Genomic DNA, 24395 nt, shown 5'->3' with positions numbered 1-24395 from the left:
AAAAAACGTTGAGTTTGTTGTTTCCCCCAGTACGGAGACCTCAGATACCTCCAGCGGTTACTGTTTATCCAGGCAACTTTACTTGTTTTGTACTCCCGGGGAACAGTAGCGCGTGGATCTTGGGTCACTACCCGATGACTACTGTAGGGAGAGGATTAACACGGGCAATGGTGACTGGGTTGAACATGACATTCAGAGAGCTGATGTCTGGTGGATGTGTGGGGATAAGAAACTGTGAGCTAGGATACCGGCCAATGCCCGAGGGAATTGCACTATGGTCCAGCTGGCTATGCCCCTGAGGATCCTGTTAGAACACTCGTGGACTAGAGTCACCAACGGTATCGAAGGGAGACCTCTCCCTAGGGGTCATTTGACTCTCTGAGCTACATAGATGAGCGCGGGGTGCCAGATGAGTTTAAGGCCAGGAATCAGGTGACAGCTGGGTTTGAGTCTCTTCTCTGGTGGGTGACTATAAATAAAAATGTTGACTGTTAACTATATACACTATAACCAACAACGATTTGTAAACTATACTAGGGACGCTGTGAAGGGCCTATCAGAACAGTTGGCTCCCACATCTCTAATCTTGGTTACTTGCGGATGCTGCTGCATTCCCTGTATTTGAGGATTTTCACAAAAATTGATTGAAATCGCAGTCACAAGAACAATGTATCAAGCAATTCCTGCCTCTGAGGAGACCTGTGTGGACATTGAAGCTTAACTTAATGACATACAGTCCGAAAGTGCATAAAACACAGGGACTATCATTGAGATGTGTTGAGATAAAATAACAAGAGGAGGGAATGTTGGAAAAGTTTTAATGTTTATCTTGTGACTATTTTATTCAAAATGGAGACTGATAATTCTAAAATGGCGTCTAAGGACATGTTGCTTTAATTTGTTTCCTTATCTATAGTTTTAACTAACTGCCTAAGGCCAGAAAACCACAGTCTTTGCTATATAAGGGAATAAGATTGTAAGAAGCTCACTGTGAATTGGCAAATAAAGCTGTTAGGGCCCTTTCACACTGGGGCGGGGTGACGTCAGCAGTAAAGTGCTGCTATTGTAAGCGGCGCTTTACCGTCGGTATTCGGCCGATAGCGGGGCGGTTTTACCCCCCGCTAGCGGGCGAGAAAGGGTTAAAAACCACTGTAAAGCGCCTCTGCAGAGGCGCTTTGCCGGCGGTGTAGCCGCGCCGTCCCATTGATTTCAATGGGCAGGAGCAGTAAAGGAGCGGTATACATTCCGCTCCGAAGATGCTGCTAGCAGGACTTTTTTTACCGTCCTGCTAGCGCACCGCTCTATCAAAGCAGCGGCACTTTCGGGTCGGTTTGCAGGCGCTATTATTAGCGCAATATCGCCTGCAAACCGCCCCAGTGTGAAAGGACCCTTATGTGTCATGAGCCACCAGTGAGCTTTTAACCAATAGGATTCTTTTTGTTGATCTCACAAAAGAAAGTTACATCCTGTATTCTGGATGACTTCTGCATTTCCACTCAAACGTGTAATAAGCTCGTCCTTTTGTGTCACACAATTGAAATAAATTGTATGCTTTTCAATATATCTGGAGTTTGACTGATCACAGGAGAAGAATATTCCTAACAGGTGTATTTCCAGATCCACTTAAAGCAGTTAAAGTTAAACTTCAGGCAAATATAAATAAACAGATGAATGTAGCTCTGAATTCATTAACACATAATTCTTTTTTATTAGTATAATTTTTAATTCAAGCAGTGTAAGTACCAAAATTTGACTTGGTAACAGCCTTCTGCAGTCCCTGTACAGTATAGCCCAAACTGGGAGAGTAAGAAGCAGCACAGGAAGCCAATCAGTTGTGCTGCAGTGCAAGGGACATGGAGAGAAGAGGACAGAACAGAGTGACAGAAAGATTAGATTTCTATTCTGCTGCCTCTTTTTTCACTGTCCAGTCACATGCTGTAGTTGTAACTTAAAGTGGGGTTCCACCCAAAAAACAAAAATACCTGGAAAAATTCTAAAAAAAAAACAAAAAAACATTTGGATATTTTTTTTTTTTTTCACTTACTCTAAATGCCTGTTGCTAGGTGGTCCCTCGTAGTCTGCCTGTTCCTTTGCCTGGGCTGGTGACATCACTTCCCCCTTGGCACAGGAAGGGCTCCGCTCTGCTCCCTCCCTCCTGTCAATCATCTGGGACCCATTACAGGTCCCAGGTGAATGAGCGGCCAATCACGGCGCGCGGCGCCGCTCGCGCATGCGCAGTGGGTGCCAGGCTGTGAAACCACAGCCCGGCGCCCACAGTTGAAATGCCGGCGCCAACGAGCGGAGGGGGGGGGATGAGCGGTGCTTCGATCCCCCGCATCGCTGGACCCAGGGACAGGTGAGTGTCCAATTAAAAGTCAGCAGCTGCAGTATTTGTAGCTGCTGACTTTTAATTTTTTTTTTTTTTTGACGGCCCTCCTCTTTAAGTACAACAGAAAAGGCCTCTTTTTATTAGGCTATGTAAAAAACAGCAAGAAGCGCCAATCTAAGTGCAGTATCATGAAACTTTAATGAGATAATTATAAACGGACAAACAGCCAAATGGCTACTCACAAAGATGAAATAGGTTAAGGCAAGGACAAGTAATGGGTCCAGGGACGTCCTCCTCAGATGTGGGCAAAGTGCATGGTGCAGGTTCTCCTGGAAGCGCTGTCCACGTTAGGATGTGCAAGTAGTCACCGGGGTCATCGCTGGGTGCTGGGCTGCAAAACGATGGAGGTGTCCGCAAAGACAACCAGCGTCTAAGCGGACATGGAGAGCCAGAGCCGTCGCAGTAGACAGGAACCGGAAGACAAGCGTGGAACGCAAGGCACTTAGTCCAGGTACCAACAAAGCGGAAGTGACGTATGGACGTGTTGGATGACGCGTTTCAATGCTTCCGCATTTTCTTCAGATCCGATAGGCTAATACAACAGGTGTCCTTTTATGGGAGCTATGGAGTCAGTAACTAGGCAACAGCCCTGGATCATCCTGAGTGCGGAGCGGAGTGAAAAGCCTCATCAACATCCAACACGTCCATACGTCACTTCCGCTTTGTTGGTTCCTGGACTAAGTGCCTTGCGTTCCACGCTTGTCTTCCGGTTCCTGTCTACTGCGACGGCTCTGGCTCTCCATGTCCGCTTAGATGCTGGTTGTCTTTGCGGACACCTCCATCGTTTTGCAGCCCAGCACCCAGCGATGACCCCGGTGACTACTTGCACATCCTAACGTGGACAGCGCTTCCAGGAGAACCTGCACCATGCACTTTGCCCACATCTGAGGAGGACGTCCCTGGACCCATTACTTGTCCTTGCCTTAACCTATTTCATCTTTTGTGAGTAGCCATTTGGCTGTTTGTCCGTTTATAATTATCTCATTAAAGTTTCATGATACTGCACTTAGATTGGCGCTTCTTGCTGTTTTTTACATTGTTTTTTCAGAGTTGCCTGCTTCCACTCTCAAGTGAGCTGCCGCTGGTGCTTTTTATCAGATCTTTAATTTCAGTGACTTTTTATATATATATATATATATATATACACATACATACAATTTTTCTATATATATATAATTTTATTGACTATCACACCCTGGATGTTTTTTCACATTTACTTTGGACTCTTTATATGCATGTTTGTATGTTCTAGCGCCATTTATCCTTTTTTGTATATCACTCTTTTTATTAGGCCTCTTGTCCTTCCAGACAGGGCTGTGTGTGGTGTAAAAAATCTGTGTAAATCTCAGAAATGTATGCACAAAAATACAGTTCCATTGGCAAGTACACTAGGTCCCTTAAATGTATTTTATCTGTGTTTAGTTGTTTGCCTAAAGTTCAGCTTTCAAAATTACTGAATGGAAACAGGATATTCTACCAGGATCTAGTTTATACAATGAAATTCATCCAGCAAAATGCCATTAATCACTTCATTTCACATGTTAAGAGACCGGGAGCCAATAAACAAACTATGCACTACCACTATATGCTGGGAGGACTCTCCCTTCCTTGTCTTGCTAAATAATATATAGCCTCCCAGTCACTGTGGCTTCGTCCTCAGGTTAAAAGCTTCTGGGGTAAAAGACATACTGGAGCGAGTCAGGTTGGTCTTTGGGATCACCATGATCTTCAAGTAGAGTGTTTATTGAATAAATGTACCATTCTATTTAAATCCCATAAGGCATAAGACCCATCTTGGCCACATCAATTGCACTGTGTAAAAAGTGCATAAGACTATCTTGGCCTCATGCAATGCATCATGACCATCATGTCATCCTACCACAGTCAAGATATATGCAGTTGAGCACATGTATATTTAAATATGTATGTTTTTTCAGCAAACATATGGAAATGCATAAAAATATGTATGAATGATCCATTGCTACTGCTATACTCACTACTAGCTATTAAACTGCTTGACCTATTTATATCTGCCCATATGCTGGTTCTTCAATGTAAAGAAAAAAGTCTTCTTTTTTTCTTATTGCCAACCCCCATATATGTTAAAAAATATAACATAGGTCACTGCGGAAAAAATAAAAAAAAATTTGATAGTGCCCCATTAACAAAACTATCATTTAGTTTGTTATACTATATAGTTGTAGGTTTTCTAATAGGGACCTGACATGCAACTCCACCAAGAAAATGGAAAAAGATTATGAAACCTCATTTTGTGAAATCAGCAATTTGAACCAGATCAGGAGCCAGATTGGAAATCACTTTCACAAGATTCACAGCCTATTTAATAGGGTGCAATTTGGACTGGCTAATAGAGGCACATAATATAGGCTACCTTGCATAACGACAGAACATCAGTCAGGTAATGCTTTGTTTCACCTTCACAAAGGGGTCGAAATTAATTCCTCCATATCAATGAAACGTTGGACTTTGGTGTTTGCGTGTTCTCCCTCTGCTTGTGTAGGTTTCTTATGGGTACTCTGGTTTTCTTCCACACTCCAACGACATGGTAGGTTAATTGGATGATATCTAAATTGACCCTAGTATGTGTGTGTATGTATTGTGGGGGGGGGGGGGGGTTAGCTTAAGTGAGGATCACTTTCCCTGGGAAAAAGGCAGTTCAAATGGCAGGTCTTTCCTAAAACTCTGACAGCTGAAGGACTTCTCCCAGTAACCAACAAAACAAGTGTTTTGCAAACCTTTTCTTTCTCTTACAGAGTAATTTCCACATGCAACTCCTGAGGCAGCTTCCTGAGTCCCAGGCCAAAGCACCCTCTTGCTCCAGCCTTTCCTCCTTTATCCCACCTGCTGCTGGTAAAAAGTGGGAAGCAAAACCTCAGATACTACCCTGCCAAGGAGGTCTGAAAAACCTGGATCAGATTCCACCTTAGTTTCCCACATATTAAAACATACTAAGTGAAACATACCATCCCTCAACCACCTTGACTTTCATTATGAAGCACAGACGGGTCTTGCAGTTTTTTCCCTGGTTATATTCCCTATTAGGTATATAGCAGCCAGGCACACAGCAGCTCCATAGTCTCACAACTCAAGAAACAGGCACTGCATACCTTTTTATAGTTTAAAGATGATTAAACTTGGTTGGGGTGAGCGCCTTGGAATACTCCAAACCAAGTGCTACGGACACTGTCTGGTAATAAATGAACTCTTCAGGGTGAATCCTCTTTGTGACTAGTGGTACTTGAACATACAGTTTATGAACCTCCAATGCAAAAGCAATCCTAAGCCAACCAGGAATAGTCTCCCCAAAGGTTAAAGCGGGGGTTCACCCACACCGCCAAAAAAAAAAAATATTAAAAGCCAGCAGCTACATGGGAGTCTATGCCGGAAGTGGGTGCAAATACCTGTCTTAGACAGGTATCTGCACCCCCCTCCCCCCTGAAAGGTGCCAAATGTGACACCGGAGGGGGGGAGGGTTCCGAAAAGCGGAAGTTCCATTTTTGTGTGGAACTCCGCTTTAAGCAAGAACAGTCACTAGGTTCTCTCTCACTCTGGACTTTACTCACTGTGCGCTGTGTACTTGGATGCTTTTCTCAAGTACCAGCCAGATTCTATACTGTAAGCTCCCAGGCCAGATCCTCAGTGGACTTCCTCCAAACTGCTCTCAGCAACTTTAAAAATAGGTCCCTCAGCTCTCCCTGAGCTGGGACCTCTTTGACCCCCTGCAGACTTCAGCTAAGTGACCAAGAGGGCCACAGACCTCCAGGCTGAGTCTTCCTACCAAGACAAGGACCCTGCTGTTCCAAGCAACAGCCCATTTATACACACTTCAGCCCCCTATTAGTCATTCTCCTTCCCAGGGAATGGCTGAGGCTGTACAGGCCCTATATACTCTGAACAGCAGTATACAGGCTGTCCCCAGGTTACAAGCAAGATAGGGACTGTAGGTTTGATGTTAAGTTGAATCTGTTTGTAATTTAGAACAGGTACATTTTTTAAGTGTAGCTCCAGCCCAAAAATCTATTTTTAAGCTTTTGGATAATATAGGGAAGGGTTATTACCTCTGTAACATTTGTTTTGCTGTCCGTGCCCCTGTTCAGAAGATTTCACCTCACTTTCTGTCCCAATGACAATTGAATTTAGAAGATTCTGGGTTTTTAGGGAAACAAGGATGGGTAATAAAGCATCAGTGCAGACACCTTTTTCCCATATTAACTCTTACAGGAGAGAATTTCCCTTACTAGGGGTAGATTTACTCTCACTTCCTGTTGTCTCCCTCTGTTTGTAAGTAGGAGTCGTTTTTAAATCGGATGTTTGAAAATAGGGGACTGCCTGTATATACTATACAGCTTGCCCTATACACTCTGTAGAAAATTGGGCCTTAGGTGGTGGTGGTGCCTCAACACTGTAACCCCTCATAGATACTCTTGGTGGGCGCAGGAATGGGCCCTGCTGTGAAATATTAGATCAAAAATTGTAATTACAATACAGTGCAGCCATAGTGCAGTTGCTACTACTTTTCTGGTGGTGTACACAGTACACAATACAGTGCAGCTGTAGTGAGTTGCTACTACTTTTCTGGTGGTGTACACAGTACACAATACAGTGCAGCCGTAGTAAAGTTGCTACTACTTTTCTGGTGGTGTACACAATACACAATACAGTGCAGCCATAGTGCAGTTGCTACTACTTTTCTGGTGGTGTACACAGTACACAATAGTGTAGTGTGGTGTTGAAAAACAAAATATACATCATGTCCAGAAGGCCACCAAAGAGAGGCAGACGCTCACAGGCCACTAAAAGAGGGCAAGCAGGCTTTGTGTCTACAGTCAACAGTGCTGGTCATGGACATGGTGCATCCTCTGCTGGTGGCCGTGGGGCACACTTGTCCTTTTTTTCTGCTGCTGGCCATGTTATTGAGCCAGAACATGTAGAAGAGTTGGTGAAGTGGATAACAAAGCTGTCCTCATTCTCCTCATCCTCTGTCACCCAGGCTCAGAGTAGTTTTCCTTCCTATGCAGCTGCCAAAATGGCCTATTCCACCGGCTCCTTGTCCACAGTCACTCCTTCCATAGCCCCACCATCATGCACAGAGGAGTCCCCTGAACTATTCGACCACAGTGTCGGGTACATGTTGCTGGAGCATGCACAGCGATTTGAAGGGTCCGATGTTGGTCCCCAGGTTGAGGAAGGGAGTAACGTGAGCCTAGAGAGACGGGGTTCCCAAGAAGGACAAGAAACTGGCAATACTGTTCCCGAGCTGCAGCATAGTGCTAATTTGCTCCAGTGATGAGGAGGGAGGGGATGATGAGGTCAAAGAAAATATTAGGTTAAAATAAGAGAATTACATGAAGGAATACTGAGTATATTCCTGAAAACATTAATTTACAAACATATTTAGTTACAAGTAAAATGCAGACCTTTCCCATACTTACCCTTTGCACCAAGGTTCCATTCTGATGGTTGCTCTCCCATAAAAGTGTGTGTTTCCCTCCCATCTAGTCTGTGTATATCATTACATGCTGATGTCTCATTGGTTGGCATAGTGTGGCTGTGATTGGTGAGCTTCCCTATTCCTGGTTAAGGACTGGCTACATTTCCAATCCCTATACTTTGCATAAGTCAGCCTCCTTTAATGCAAATCCTTCTGACTATTCTGTGTAGGAGCTTAACTTGAATTTCCATGGAAGTTAAGTATTGATTACGGGTTGGCCTCCCTTCATTGCATATCCCAGCATGGGATCCTTTGAAGTGAGTATGTGTAAAACAATGAGGTTTGGATCCCATTGTTTGTATACACAAGCCTAGGCACCGACTTGTCTGGTCTACCAGAGATTTCTGTAAAGATAATATGTTCCGCCCTACATAGATAAAAGCTAAATTAAATATATTCATGATTCTAATATTTTACAGCTATTAATGTAGATTTCACATAAACTCATAAGGCAACAAGTCAGTTGGCAACAGCACTTGAAAGACCCACATCAAAGAAAAAGGCAGACTTCTCCTTGCTCCTCATCTGGGATCTCCAACCCTACTATACCTCCAGTCCTCTTGAAAACCTGCACTGAGAGGAAGGAAGGTTTAGCAATAGGTGTCCCAAGTACTTGCAGCCAATCTGCTAGCAGTACACTACCATTTGATTTTAGCAGGCAAATTTCCCTACCCCAGTTGCTAAACCGTAAAAAGAAATTCGGTCCCAGCCATCCACATGCTCAGCGTCTGAATGCTAGCTTGGCTAAATTGCTAGCACTGCAGTTGCAGGTTCCAAAACGCCATTTCTTTTCACGGAAGGCCATTCCGGCTCTCATCCGGTATGTGGAAGGCAATGTTTTTGTCCTGTTGGACAGGGCGGTCAGCAGTAAGGTGTATATTACCACAGACTCATGGTCTAGCAGGCATGGGCAGGGATGTTATCTTTCCTTCACGGCGCACTGGGTAACTCTGCTGGCAGCTGGGTAGGATGCAGGACAGGGTTCAGTATTGTTGGAGCTTGTTCCATCACCCCGCCTCCAAAATGCTAGCGGTGATTCTGCCACAGCTCTCTCCTCCACCCCCTCCTCTTCTTCTTCCTCTATGGCCTCTTCTGCAGATTTGTTCTCTGAACCAGCGGTGCTCCATAAGCGTTCAAGGGGCTACGCAAGCACTCAGGCAAAAAGATGTCATGTGGTGCATGAGTTACATAGTTACATAGTAGGTGAGGTTGAAGAAAGACACAAGTCCATCAAGTCCAACATATGTGTGTGATTATATGTCAGTATTACATTGTATATATGTTGCAATCGTTTAGGTGCTTATCTAATAGTTTCTTTAAACTATTGATGCCCCCCGCTAAGACCACTGCCTGTGGAAGAGAATTCCACATCCTTGACGCTCTTACAGTAAAGAACCCTCTATGTAATTTAAGGTTAAACCACTGCTTAGGGGACAGGAGCCACACTGGCGCAGAGATTCTGTCATCTCTGCAGGGGCAGGCTCAGAGGTGGTTGATGCCATGCCAGCTTCAGCCAGGATTGGTTGTATGCAACAATGGCACCAACCTTCTCTCCGCCCTCCGACAGGGACACTTGACCCATGTTTCATGTTTGGCACACATCCTGAATTTGGTGGTGCAGTGGTTATTGAGCAGGTACCCAGGCTTACAAGATCTCCTGTGGCAGGCCAGAAAAGTCTGTGATCATTTCCAACGGTCATACAATGCCAGTGCTTGGCTGAGTGACATTGAATGGGAATGCAACCTCCCCACCAACCGCCTCATTTGTGACATGTCCACCAGGTGTAACTCAATGTTGACAATGCTTCAGCAGCTGCACACGCAGCAGAGGGCCATCAATGAGCACATGTGTGAGTATGGCACCAGGACAGGGTCAGGGGAGCTTGGCTTTTTTTTGCCACGCCAGTGGCTACTAATCAAGGATGCATGCACTGTCCTGTCACCATTTGATGAGGCCAAGAGGATGGTGAGCAGCGACAATGCATGCATCAGTGATACTGTCCCTTTTGTCTTCCTGTTGGACAACACGCTTCATGTAATAATGGACAGGGCACTTGAGGCAGAACAGCGGGAGGAAGAGGAGGACTTCCTTACCTCTCAAGGCCCCCTTTATCCAGATATTATTTCCACAGGCCCGCCAAACACACAGGAAGAAGAGGAGGAGGAGGAGGATTGTGTCAGCATAGACGTGGAGGATAACACTCAGCAGCAGTCTTCAAGGGATGGTTTTCAGTCCCCAGAAACCCAAGGAGTTGTACGTGACTGAGAGGAGGTTGTTACGGATCACGTGATCCTTAGTGACCCAGAGGTCTCAGAATTGAATGCCTCTGCAAACTTTCGCAGGCTTTGCAGAATCAGTGAGGCCATGCAGCGTAAGGACCCTAGGATTTGTGGTATCAAAGAGAGGGATCATTACTGGCTGGCAACCCTTCTTGATCCACGTTACAAGGGTAAGGTTGCAGAACTCATCCTGCCTTCGCAGAGGGAGCAGGGGATGAAACATCTTCAGGAGGCCTTGAAGAAAAGTTTGTGCAATGCATTTCCAGACCCTGTGAGGTTACAATTTCCTGGTGTTGGACAACGCGTTGCTGAGGCTTCGTTCAGTCAGAAGAAGAGCAGTGGAGAAGGTGGTTGGCTGACCGATGCCTTTAGACAATTTTTCAGTCCTCAGCGCCAAGGTCTGATGGTTCCAGCAACCATCACCAGCGTCTGCATTACATGGTGCAGGAATTTCTAGGGGCAAGAGTAGACTTGGAGACCTTTCCAACAGAACATCCACTGGGTACTGGGTCTTGAGAATGGACCACTGGCCAGAACTAGCTCAATATGCAATTGAGTTTCTGGTCTGTCCTGCATTCAGCGTTCTTTCTGAACGCACATTCAGTGCTGCTGGAGGGTTTGTAATGGATCATAGAGTGCGCCTGTCCACAGACTCCGTTGATAGGCTCACATTCATAAAAATCAATCAGTCTTGGATCAGCAGCAGCTATCAAGCACCTGATGCTGATGTAATTGATTGATTTTTCTATGGATGTGGGATCCCTTGAAGACTGTCTATGCCGAGTGACTATCCTATTCCTCCTCAGTCTTGATGATGTTAGCTTCCAACAATATTTTTGGTTTAGGGCACCACCACCACTGCCTAAGCCCTAATTTTTCTGTCCCTGTTTACAGGGGCATATAATTACAATTTATGATATAATATTTCACAGCAGGGCCCGTTCCTGTGCCCAACAAGAGTATCTGTGAGGGGTTACAGTGTTGTGGCACCACCACCACCAAAGGCCCAATTTTTCTGCCCCTGTCCCAGCAGCAGAAAAAAAGGACAAGTGTGCCCCATGGCCACCTGCAAAAGATGCACCATGTCCATGACCACCACTGTGGACTGTAGACACAGAGCCTGCTTGCCCTCTTTTAGTGGCCTGTGAGTGTCTGCCTCTCCTTGGTGGCCTTCCGGACATGATGGGGATTTTGTTTTGCAACACCACACTACACTGTATTGTGTACTGTGTACACCACCAGAAAAGTAGTAGCAACTGCACTATGGGTGCATGGTACTGTGTACACCAACAGAAGTGTAATAACAACTATGGGTGTACTGTATTGTGTACACCACCAGAAAAGTAGTAGCATCTGCACTAGGGGTGCACGGTATTGTGTACACCACCAGAAGTCTAATAGCAACTATGGGTGCACTGTTTGTATTGTGTACACCACCAGAAAAGTAGTAGAAACTGCACTATGGGTGCACGGTATTGTGTACACCACCAGAAGTCTAATAGCAACTATGGGTGCACTGTATATATTGTGTACTGTGTACACCACCAGAAAAGTAGTAGCAACTGCACTATGGGTGCACGGTACTGTGTACACCAACAGAAGTGTAATAACAACTATGGGTATACTGTATTGTGTACACCACCAGAAAAGTAGTAGCAACTGCACAAGGGGTGCACGGGACTGTGTACACCAACAGAAGTCTAATAGCAGCTATGGGTGCACTGTATGTATTGTGTACACCACCAGAAAAGTAGTAGCAACTGCACTATGGGTGCACGGTACTGTGTACACCAACAGAAGTGTAATAACTATGGGTGTACTGTATTGTGTACACTACCAGAAAAGTAGTAGCAACTGCGCTAGGGGTGCATGGTACTGTGTACACCAACAGAAGTCTAATAGCAACTATGGGTGCACTGTTTGTATTGTGTAATGTGTACACCACCAGAAAAGTAGTAGCAACTGCACTATGGGTGCATGGTACTGTGTACACCATCAGAAGTGTAATAACAGCTATGGGTGTACTGTATTGTGTACACCACCAGAAAAATAGTAGCTACTGCACTAGGGGTGCACGGTACTGAAGTATATTAGAAAAAGTACACCAGGAACGGCCTGCAGTCAGATATAGCTAAACTGTATGCAGTGCATATATATATATATACACGAGACTGTCTATATATATATATATATATATATATATATATATATATATATATATATATATATATATATATATATATATAAATATTAAATACACTGCAGCTAACTGAATAACCTGCCTGCCAGAAGTATATTAGAAAACACCAGGAATGGCCTGTAGTCAGATATAGTTAAACTTTATGCAGTGGATATATATATATATATATATATATATATATATACACACACACACACACACACAAGACTGTCTGTATATATATATATATATATATATATATATATATATATATATATATATTAAATTCACTGCAGCTAACTGAATAACCTGCCTGCCAGAAGTATATTAGAAAAAGTACACCAGGAACGACCTGCAGTCAGATATAGCTAAACTGGATGCAGTGGATCTATATATATATATATATATATATATATATATATATATATATATATATATATATATATGTGTATGTATATACACACATACATACATACATACATACAAGACTGTCTGTGTATATATATATATTAAATATACTGCAGCTAACTGAATAACCTGTCTGCCTGAAGTATATTAGAAACAGTACACAAGGAACAGACTGCAGTCAGATATAGCTAAACTGGATACAGTGGATATATATATATATATATATATATATATATATATATACATACATACATACATACATACATACATACATACATACATACATATATATATATACACATGAGACTATATATATATTAAATACACTGCAGCTAACTGAATAACTTGCCTGCCTGCTCAATATAAATGATACTCTCTCTCTGTCCACGTCAACAACACACTACACGGGTCCGACGTGCAGGCAGCCTTATATAGTGTGCAGCGTGGACTTAGTCCCCCTGAGCCATGATTGGCAAAAGGCACCCTGCCTTTGGCCAATTATGGCTCTCTTAGCTGAAGGCTCCGGGATTGGCCAAAGCATGCAAGTCATGGTGCATGCTTTGGCCAATCATCATACAGCAATGCACTGCACTCCCGCAGGGCATTATGGGCCGTTATGCGCTGCTCAAATTTGGCGCAAACGGCCCATAATGTTCGGTTTTCGACGAACGGGCGAACAGCCAATGTTCGAGTCAAACTCATGTTCGACCCGAATAGAAAGCTCATCCCTAATAGGGACCCTAGACTGTAAGCTTCTTAAGGTTAGGAACTGATATACAGTATGTAAAGCACTGCGTAAATTGATGGCACCATATAAATACCTGACTAAGCAGTACCCTGAAAAATGTACCTTTTGTCTGAAATTCATTCTTTATTCAGTGCATTTCCTGGTATGTAAATGTGCCTAGACACATCTGTACCTACAGCCTCATAGCTGGAAATCTGTAATGTGAGATCCAAAGCACCTCTGACACTACTGTGCAGCTCACTCTTCTCCTTACTGGGGGCTCTGCCAGAAGGAAGCAAAACCCTACCTCTGCCAAGATGGCCACCTCCACACACAGTGCAGAACAAGGCATAGTAAGTCAGTAATGGGGGAAAGATTGGCACATGGAGACCATAGGCAACACTGGCAACTAGTCCCTTGCATCTTCTTACCTTTTTCAGCACAGCTTCCAGAGTTCAGTTTCTCTATAAACATGCTTTTGGCTTGTATGACTGTTGCTTATGAGTGCATGTTTATGGTCTCATATGCCCCTTAACCTAATCACTGCATCATAATCTACCTGTTTGATCGCTTTTGTGTACATAGCAAGAAATTTATCAACCAAGATTTTCAAAGAAAAAAAAGTGTGTAAACAATTGAAAAAAAAGTTGTTTTTTTTTGTAGCCTTTATTTTAATAGCAAACACCCCAATAAAAAGAAAAACTTTGAGTATAGTACTCTATAATCTTTTTACATTCCTAATGTTCTTTCTCTTTCTCTGAAAGCAATTCCTGCCACTCTGTCTTATGTAAATTTTCTGCTTCTAGCAGAATAAAAGAATCAAAGTGCTTCGCTCTATAGCTGCTTAAAATAGTCAATTTTCTTGATGACCTGCACTAAATCTCTAAATTGAAAAGTGAGGCCTCCCACACACACTCTCCAACTGCTCGGATACTTTATATTTCATGAATCCTGGTGAATACTCAGCAGCTGGATACCTGGAATAAAACTCACCTGCTGGAAAGGCCAACACATTGCATAGCTATGCCTTTCTTATTTTTCACATACTACTTACAAATCATTTCAGCAGTAAGCTCAGGATGGATTATTATAAGATTACATTGGGAGCTTTGGAGTATTCGAGTAATTAATTAATAAGATCAGCACTCAATTTTCAGTCCAATATGTGTTGTTTTTTTAAATTGGGGATTAACAAAATTGCTTGTTTTAGGGCTTTATCTCTCCGATTCTGACCTAAATACATTACGTATACAGTCATGGAGCCCAGGATATAAGTATCTGTGTAGTGCATACTGAGATAATGGGCACCGGTCACTTTAGAGTGCTTTTAAAATACTTTACATGAAATAGTAAAATGGGGGAAACATTTAAAACCACCAAGCCACTTGCACAGTACAATCTTCATTTATTCTTTATGGAGAGTTTGTACTCCACTGGAGAATGGGATATGAACTTTTCATAGGATTGCTAAACTTTCCACATGCCACATGTGAAATTAGACTGAATGCTCCCGATAGCTACATCTCAGGTGTTGGATTGGCTGTTTTCTACCAAATCAATAACTTTTACCATCTCACAGGAACCCTGCACGATGTTGATCTTTTTTTATTTAAAGCGGAAGTAAACCAATAGATTTTGTTTCAAAAAACACTTACATTTCTGGCACATGCTTGTGCTCTTAATCAAACTGTCAAACCATCCAATTGCCGGTGTCATAACTGATCACATGTGCAGCATCATGGCAGTTGACAGAGGCTAAGATGACAGCTATCTTGGCTGTCGATAGGAGGGTTTACTTCCACTTTAAATAGCCAACAGGAACAAATTCTATTCTGACATGTTTTGGATTTGGCACAGTATGTTTTTCACAAAAACCATAGGATTTCCATCCAATCCAAACTATATAGAGAGTCTGCAGATGCAGTTAAACTCTAAGGTGATCAAGATACCCTCAAACTCACAGATAGTATTTTCAGTTCATTCACTATATCCACTAATGTAACTTTTATTTTCTGTAGAGGCTTTGCAGTATTTTGTGTCTGCTTTACTGTACAGAATGAGGTGGGCCACTCCTGAGTCCAAATGAGGAGCAAATTTTGCCCAGAGATGAGCTTTAAGTGTATATGCTTTAAACTGTTGCTTTATATCTGTTTATTTTATATTGTATATTTATTTATTGTATTGTAACTGTACTGTCTGCCCTCATGTTGTGCAAACTGTTGGCGCTATATATATCATGTATAATAATAATTTTTTTTTTTTTTTTATATTATATATTTTTTTCATGATTTATTTAAGGCTTTACATCCAGAATATAACAGGTTGAGAAGAAACAATGATTATGTATTATATTATATTTTTGTACCGATATCCCCGAGGTAGCCGCTTGGTAATTTGGGTTCTCTGATCTGTGCCTCGACTCCAAAAACAACCTCAGCCCCTCTGACACACGTGGTTGAATAAAAGTCACTGCAAGCACTTTTAGAGACATAAGCATAGATACCTATAACTTGGTATGAGGCTAATATCAGAAAGTAGACACAAGACCACTAAATGAACTCAATGTATTGGTATAAATTAGGATAAATGATTGAAAAGGAAAGGAATGGGTACATATTAGTGTCTTAACCACTTACGGACCACCCGCCGCAGTTTTACGTCGGTACTTTGAAGAGGACTATTGTTTTTATGGCAGCAGCTAGCTGCCATAACCCCAGTATCCTCTTCTTCAGCGAGCGGTCTGCTTTCAGATAAAAGTGGTCTCTGCGGCGAATTTACAGCAAGATCACTGTTATCGGTGGCGGGAGAGGGCCCCCCTCCTGCCGCGCTCCGGTGCCCTCCGCCGCTTACCAGAGCCATCGGTAATGGTCGGAGGCGATCGGATCCTTCTCCTGGCTTGGTATGGAGACAAGTGAGGGGAAGATGACCCCCATCAGTCTCCATATCATTGCAGGGCAGAAGCGACGTCAAAACGTCACTTTCGCATATAGCTCTTAAAGGGCCTTTTTTTAAAAAAAAATTTCAAATGACAAACAATTTTTTTATTGCATTTTAGTGTAAATATGGGATCTGAGGTCCTTTGACCCCAGATCTCATATTTAAGAGGTCCTGTCATGATTTTTATTCTATTACAAGGGATGTTTACATTCCTTGTAATAGGAATAAAAGTGACACATTTTTTTTTTAAAGAACAGTGTACAAGTAAAAATAAAAGGTAAAGTAAATAAGAAAAAAACATTTTTTAAACGTGCCCCGCCGAGCTCGTGTGCAGAAGCGAACGCATACGTGAGTAGCTCCCGCATATGAAAACGGTGTTCAAACCACACATGTGAGGTATCGTCGCGATCAGTAGAGCGAGAGCAATAATTCTAGCCCTAGACCTCCTCTGTAAATCAAAACATGCAACCTGTAGAATTTTTTTAAACGTCGCCTATGGAGATTTTTAAGGGTAAAAGTTTATCGCCATTCCACGAGCAGAGGCAATTGTGAAGCATGACATGTTGGGTGTCAATTTACTCGGCGTAACATTATCTTTCACAATATAAAAAAAAATTGGGCTAACTTTACTGTTGTCTTATTTTATAATTCAAAAAATTTTATTTTTTCCACTGCAGGGTTCAGAGGTGTGCTACGTACAGAGTGCAGGGTTCAGGGGTGCACTGCGTACAGAGTGCAGGGTTCAGGGGTGCACTGCATACAGAGTGCAGGGTTCAGGGGTGCACTGCATAAACAGTGCAGGGTTCAGGGGTGCGTTACATAGGGAGTTAAGGGTTCAGGGGTACACTGTGTACAGAGTGCAGGGTTGATGCCTGCGCTAAATAAGGAGTGCAGGGTATCTCATTGGCAATCTTAAAACAAAAATGACTCCCCCCTTTTCCCCCAAAATCTCCCCCCTCCCCTAGTACAGAGTTTTCCCATCCCCAAATCCCCATCACTGACAGGATTGACATCCCCCATCTAGTGTAAATCCTATTCCCCTGCCATCACAACCCCCTCCTCCCCACCTGTACAAATGCCACTATAATTTTTTCGAATCTCCCCCTCAAATTTCCGCTCTCAACATAGACCTCAGATACAGTGCGGTTCAATGCGAGCAGGAGATGTTATTCCTCCCAGGTTCTTCCTTGTTGTCGGTCATTAAACAGGGTAGAGCTGAGGAGGAGCCTATTGGAAGCTTCCTTGGCTCTGTTACACAGGCAGCAATTGGCCTGGAGAGATGCCATGGGTGCCAGTAATGCCTGATGCACGGTGCCCCCTCTTCCTTCCTGTACATTATACCAGCGGCATAGACCATGGAGCAGTGCAGGGGGGGCGTCCTTCATTGCAGCTGCACAGAGTGCACATCTATGCCCCTGTGTGTGCAGATCTCTGGCTGCCCTTGGTTTACTTACTTGGTGGTGGAGTCGGGTGAGCTTCTGCTAACAGCTCAGCAAGGAGCAAGACATGCTGACTGTCCTCCACTATAGAAGCTGGCAGCAGCTTCACCGAGAGAATTGCAGAGATCTTGGACGACCCAGGGGAAGGAGGAGAAGGAGGCTCCCCTCTCAAAGCGGCGCTCAGGACAGATGCCCTTCCTGCCCCCCCTAGTTTCGGCCCTGGTTCCCAGTAATGATCCTCTTTGGGAATGTCAGCAGTGCAGAAACAGGCTCATATAGCACTGGAAATTATAGTGCAGCACCCACCAAATTTACAGCTCAGTGTCGCTCTCTTTGAGCTGACATATACAGCTGAGCTTAATTAGAACACCTATCAGGGGAAAAAAATCAAACATGGCCCATGGGATTGGGATTGGGATTCTACCCCACTCTGCTCATGAGCATTCCCAATTGAACCAGCCCCACTACAAGTTGTAAATAACAGGTAAACACCTAGGTTTCTTTTCTACAGGGACTTGTAGGTTTTACCTTCAAATTAGTACTTAAGAAATCGTGTAACAAAATATCTCCCATCATAAATAAAATTGAGCCAAAGCCATAATTTGTTCCCCTTTAACATCAATAGGAAAAATGTCAGATGTTGATAACATGCAGGCACATATTTTCCCTTGCCAATACTTTTCCATTTCTGTTAAACTAGGCAAAGTAGCACGTAATAATACTACCTTAAATGACACCTAATATACTGTATGTGTTATTTGTTGTTACTGCTGTTTAATGGATTGGCCCCAATGGGCTCGATTCATCAAAACACAGTAAACTATAAAGTTTGCCTGCTGTGATCATCACCCAACTTTACAAGCTAATTAACAAAAGATTTACTAAAAATCATTAAAGGAAAAACTGGATTCAATACCAAATATAAATGAGCCCATAACCTACATATTATCTAACTGTTATTTAACTGGCCAATCCAAACCATACCTACTTTAGTTGTATTTTTTTTTAAGAGGCACCTTCATATGGCTTTTAGATGGCCTGATGAAAAAGCAGGTACTGCTACTAAAACCTTAAAAAAATGTAACACTGAAATGAATCAGATTGGGGGTCTGCTATTGTATGTAAGCAAGTTATTTCTAAAAGAAAAAAAAATAAACTCCACACCCAAATATGTGCTACCAGAATAAGCTGTCTTTGAGACTGTCTGTGAAAATTGTGTTGTTCTGTATAGCTTTAAAGTGGATGTAAACCCGATTCATGAAATTTGAGCTGGGCACATATATCTGCAGTGTTTTCTTATCTCTCTTCAAAGCACTAGGTCCTGTGGCTTTCTCCTGCCCTGTTCTTCTGTTATCAGCATGAAAACTTCTGACAAGTGCTCCAACACATGTAATAAAACCAGCCTGAAATTTGTGTCAGGGTGGGTGCTCTAAATAGAAAGCTGCTCTACTCACAGGACAGATCTGAAAGTCTCTACCTATCTGGAGGGGAGTGTATGCCTTTCCTCCCATCAGCTGTATCCCAGTGTAATCAATCCAACACTACACTGCTATTGCTGAATGAGGAAGTGAAAATTCTAACATGATGTGCACTTTCTAAACAGTATATAAATCTGAAAACAGAAGATATACAAAAAAAACTTATGTAGAAGGATTTGCTTCATCTCTGTGTATCATCTGAGGCTCAAGAAAGCCTATATCAGGGCCAATAAACAGGATCGTTCACACTTAATTCACGGTCAGAGTACTCCCAAGCCTGACCCTGGATTGAGATTAATCACCAGATTCTCTGGACAACATCGGCAGGTGCGTGATCTATTACAGAAGCACTGGTACCTGCTGATGGGAGATCCCAATGTTTCCAAACATTTGAAAGATCACCCAGAGATAACCTATAGACGATCACGATCCATCAGGGATCACATCATCCACAGTCATTATGTTCCCTCTTCCACTGGTATTGCAAGTACCAAAGGAACTAGACCTTGACATAAGTGTGGGTTCTGTAGATACATTTATGCATCACGCAATATTGTCCTTCCCAATGGACGAGTCTACTGTCCTAAATTTCTAGCCACCTGCCAATCCATTGGTGTGGTCTACCTTATGATTTGTGAGTGCAAAGCTTTTTACGTGGGGAAAACCAAACGTCCCTTTTTACACCGCATTAGGGACCATGTCTCCCTTGTGCCTAAGAAAAAGATGGAGACCCCTATTAGTCGCCATGTAGGCCTATGTCATCAATTTGATGACACGAAAATACACTTCTATGCCCTTGAATATGCCCCCCCCCCAAATGAAAGAGGTGGGGACTATCATAGGATTTTATTGCAACGCGAAACCAGATGGATCTCGGACCTATGTGCCCTTCAATATCCTGGGTTGAATGATGTTTTAAGTTTTAAGCCTTTTCTTTAATTATTACCATTAGAATATCAATTCTTTTTTACATTTTTTTTTTTGTTACCTCCGAACCTGCTTCTCATGCTGCATGGCATTTGTTCTGCTTGATAGATATATATATATATATATATATATATATATATATATATACACATTTTTTTATTATATATTTTCTTTTGATTATAGAGCTATTTATTCATTTCTATATTATCATCAGTCTATGTGCCCATTTTACAATATTCTTATGCTGCCTTTTCAGCCTAGTTCCACTTTTAATTTGGAATGTAAGGACACCCGGGGCACCTAATTGTTGGTCTCCAATCAATATTCCGATCTTTTTGTGCCCTTTTTTGGAGGCAGACGATTTTCCTGCCTCAGGGCCTATATTTGTCAGTCTCCCATATCCCTTTGAGATCGGGGTGGTGATTTTCACCTATCTGATCTCTCTGTGGCTCGTTTGCCCTTGTTCTATCTGTTTTGGGCATAGGATTTTCCAAAATGGCCACCGTATGATAAACGCGATTGTGTCATCCACGGCGCCGCCATACCCAGGCCTGGCACATGCGCATCGGCACTCCCAAGCCTGTCCGCAACGTGGCTACGACGTCAGACGCCTCCATGTTGGAGAGGAGGATAAAACGGGGATTCTTCCCCGCTACAGTCTGTCATTTTACTTCAGGGGAAGGTGGGAATGCTGCGGTCTGTGCACAGCATTCCCAGTGTGGACCACCCTCCCTTACCCTTCCTGCTATCTGCCATTGGTAAGCCTAACTTGTAGTCATTATTACTGATACTAGACAACATTTAAATACTTTTGAGTGGACTTTTTTTCCTAATTTATTTTTTCTGGTTGCTTATTCATAAATTCCCAGGTTCCTACATTTGAGGAGCATGGCGCTCTGTTCCGCTATCTGACCCCTACCTTTGATGCTTGGGGCCCCCATAACAACCTGCTGAGCTGCGCTTCTCTCCCCCTTCTTGGAACCCTCTCAAATTAGACAAACTGCTGTTAACCATCCTTTGGATGTGATACTGGGACACTATTGATTCAACCCACATTTTTAGCAAGTTAATTTTATACTGCCAGTTTTATCCCAAAATATTTGGGTGGTCATTGTAGTCAACTTGTTTATTTTTATTTTTGACTCCAACACTATATGCTGTTTTATTCATTATATCCTTGGTGTGTGTTTTTTCTATTTAGAAAAGCTTCACACACATTTTTTTGTCCCTCTCTGCATACCCTGCTATGGATTCAAGGCTGGAAGGCATTGTGTATATGAAAAATTTGAGGCTTATAATCTATAAACTTCAGACTCATTAGTCCTTACTAATTTATTAGCAATGCGGGTAAGGTTCTCTGATTGTTTATTGTTATTATTTTTTTTCTTCTTTTCATTACTATTATATTTTTTTCTATGCAGATTTGTATTTTTGAATATTTGTGTTTTCACACCTATGTCCCTTAATTGTATTATTTTAATACTCTATGATAGTAATTGCACAATTAGATGATGTATGTCAAACGAACACGACGTGGATGCAATATATATCTTGGATATGAGTATTTATTGTGATTTTTTTTATTTTTAGTTGATCAGATGCCAAATTGAATCTCCTGTCAAGGATCTCCTGTGAAACATGTCAAGAAAGTGGTATTAATCTCTGTATCACATCCTCAATGGAATTATTGTATTTGTCAATGTGAAATTATTTCATGTCCTTTTTAAAGACTTACAAATAAAATATGTTTTTTTATTAACACAATTTAACATACTTACTTGTCTATTGAACACCTCAAAAATCCTGAGGGCCACGGCCTCTAGTCCCTTATTCTGTTTGCTATTATTCATTGGGATGTGGTGTTCTTGTTTGATTCCTCCCCTCCATTTTGTTATCATCTGAGGCTGTTCACTTCACTGGGTATATGTGAGGGTTTACATCCACTTTAAGGAATTCTCCAAGCATATCATTTAGAGGAATTGGGCATTTTCAATGGAGCCCTTGAAGCTGAATAAAAATGCCCTCTTCCCACTGTAATTTTTTTCTTTTAGTTTTAGCACTGTTACATGTCCTCCCTGCCCAGGTTCAACTGTCTTTTGTTTGACAATAGTTTGCTTATTAACCCAACCAATGGCCATAATTGAATAAAACTGAAAACTGAATGCAAACTGAACCCAGCCTGATTCGCTCATCCCTATTCTCAGCTCCTTTGGCTAAGTTACTTTCTCATGAATAATTCATGAACACTGGTACCTCCTAAAAATGTATAGTTTCCAAATATATTTTAAAGTTTACATTTTGTTTATTCATCTGCTGACTCCATTGATAAGGGATATACAGTAGTGAAATATCGTTTAAGGAAAAAGAGTTTCCAAAACCTCAAAGGTGATGAGAAACCTATTACTGCATGTTTCTGCAATTTTTGCTGTATTCTGGTGACAGAAGTAACAACTATGTCAGCATTTCCTAAGTCCACTCCTTTTGCTTTCAAGCACTTAAAAATATTTTTGGTAATTTAACCTTTCAGCCCCTAAATGTTTCTGCCCTGTTAATAAAGAAAATATGGAACAGTCACAGATAAATTTGATAAAAGTAGAAAAGTATGGAAAATTAGCTTCCTTTTGGACAGTTTTTTTTAATACAAATGTCCTATGTGAATAATATGAGCAAACTAAACAAGAGAGAGAAAGAGGGTTCGCTTTTTAGTTTTGGTTGTAATAAAACAGAGCAAGATTTTCAGCGTTCCAGATCAGATTAGTGTTCCAGATGCTCTCCACCAGCACCCTACAATAGTAGAAGCAGCAGATGGGTACCACATGCTAGACAGTGCCTCTCACAATGCCTTACTCTACCATAATGGCCAGGCCTCAGGCTTATTACCCCTAATGCCCATCCAGTTTGCCATGCACAGGACACTAGGATACAGGTTTGACAGTACTCTATTAGTGCCTCTCCAGTTGCAGACAGTAAATAACCATTCATCTCTCTCTCCAGGTGTCGTGGTGGAAACTAACAATTTCCATCAAACAAAGTCACTTGATCAAGTCAACTTGATTGCTACTGGTCATCTTGATGCTCGTTTCCAATCTTAACAAACTGTGCACCCTCATTCTCTTTTTTTCCCATTGTCAACCTTTTGCCCTTTTAATGTCCAACTTTACCTTCAGACAGGTCATCTTTATGGTAAGTAGGAATTAATTAGAACACACACAAGTGCTCTTTGTTGAATGATATACCTTTTTTTTAAATAAAACATTTCTTCTCAATGCTACAAAAAAAATTAGGCTCTTTCAATTTCACAATTCAGATAGCAGTCTTGGATTTCAAGCAGTTACTACAGGAGCATTTTCTCTTTGGGGTGCTCAAACTGCAAACAGGACCAGAAACTTTCCATATTTGCATCAGTACAGGAACGCTTGTAAATTTCCTAAATAAGCACAGCCAACAGGTAGTATGGCACACCTTGGGTTGGGGGAACCCAAACACTGGCTATATGGTAACTTCTCATTCAGTGTCCTCCTCGGATAACTGACAAAATTTACCAACCACATAGAGAGCAGGCCATACAATAAACTACTTAGGGAGTTTAACAACATCCCCTAGAGGACCTCTTACATTAACATTTGATACCATATTTATTAAATTATATACTTATTTATACAGATACAAACTATTGTGGAAGGAAGCAGCACGGCTGTTAGGGTCCAATTGGGGATAGCTCTGCTTAAAAAAAAAATGCTGTTCTTTATCTTTGCTATTGAATTAAAATAGAGAGTTGTGGATTAGTTATAAGAAGAAGAGCTGTAGTTTAATAAACTTTCTATTTGTTGCAACCACTGAGATAAGATAATCAGGCAAACAGGGAGTGTATTGTTTTCATTTAATCAGCAAAATAATAGGCACTGTTGTTCAAAAGGATCAGAAAAGCACAATCATCGAAGAACTGAAAAAATCCAAAAGGTGATCCTGCATATGTAATGAGAAAATTAAGGCTGCCTCAGGGTACATATTTAAACACAATATACATACAGTATTATAGCCACCTTAACTCGGAAGGTTTTACCCCCTTCATGACCAGGTCATTTTTTTCTATTCAGCGCTGTACTACTTTAACTGGTA

General features: G+C 42.0%; 1 protein-coding gene across 4 annotated transcripts in view; it reads right to left on the bottom strand.

The window, feature by feature from the left end:
• TPD52L1 (TPD52 like 1) overlaps nt 1–24395 on the bottom strand; it is a 215807-nt gene that overhangs the window by 151149 nt on the left and 40263 nt on the right. The gene's annotated exons all lie outside the window — the stretch shown is intronic.

Source organism: Aquarana catesbeiana, linkage group LG04, assembly GCF_042186555.1.
Source record: "Aquarana catesbeiana isolate 2022-GZ linkage group LG04, ASM4218655v1, whole genome shotgun sequence".
Taxonomy (NCBI): Eukaryota; Metazoa; Chordata; class Amphibia; order Anura; family Ranidae; genus Aquarana; species Aquarana catesbeiana.
The sequence above is the reverse complement of the archived record's forward strand: the minus strand, read 5'-3'. Positions and strand labels throughout refer to the sequence as shown.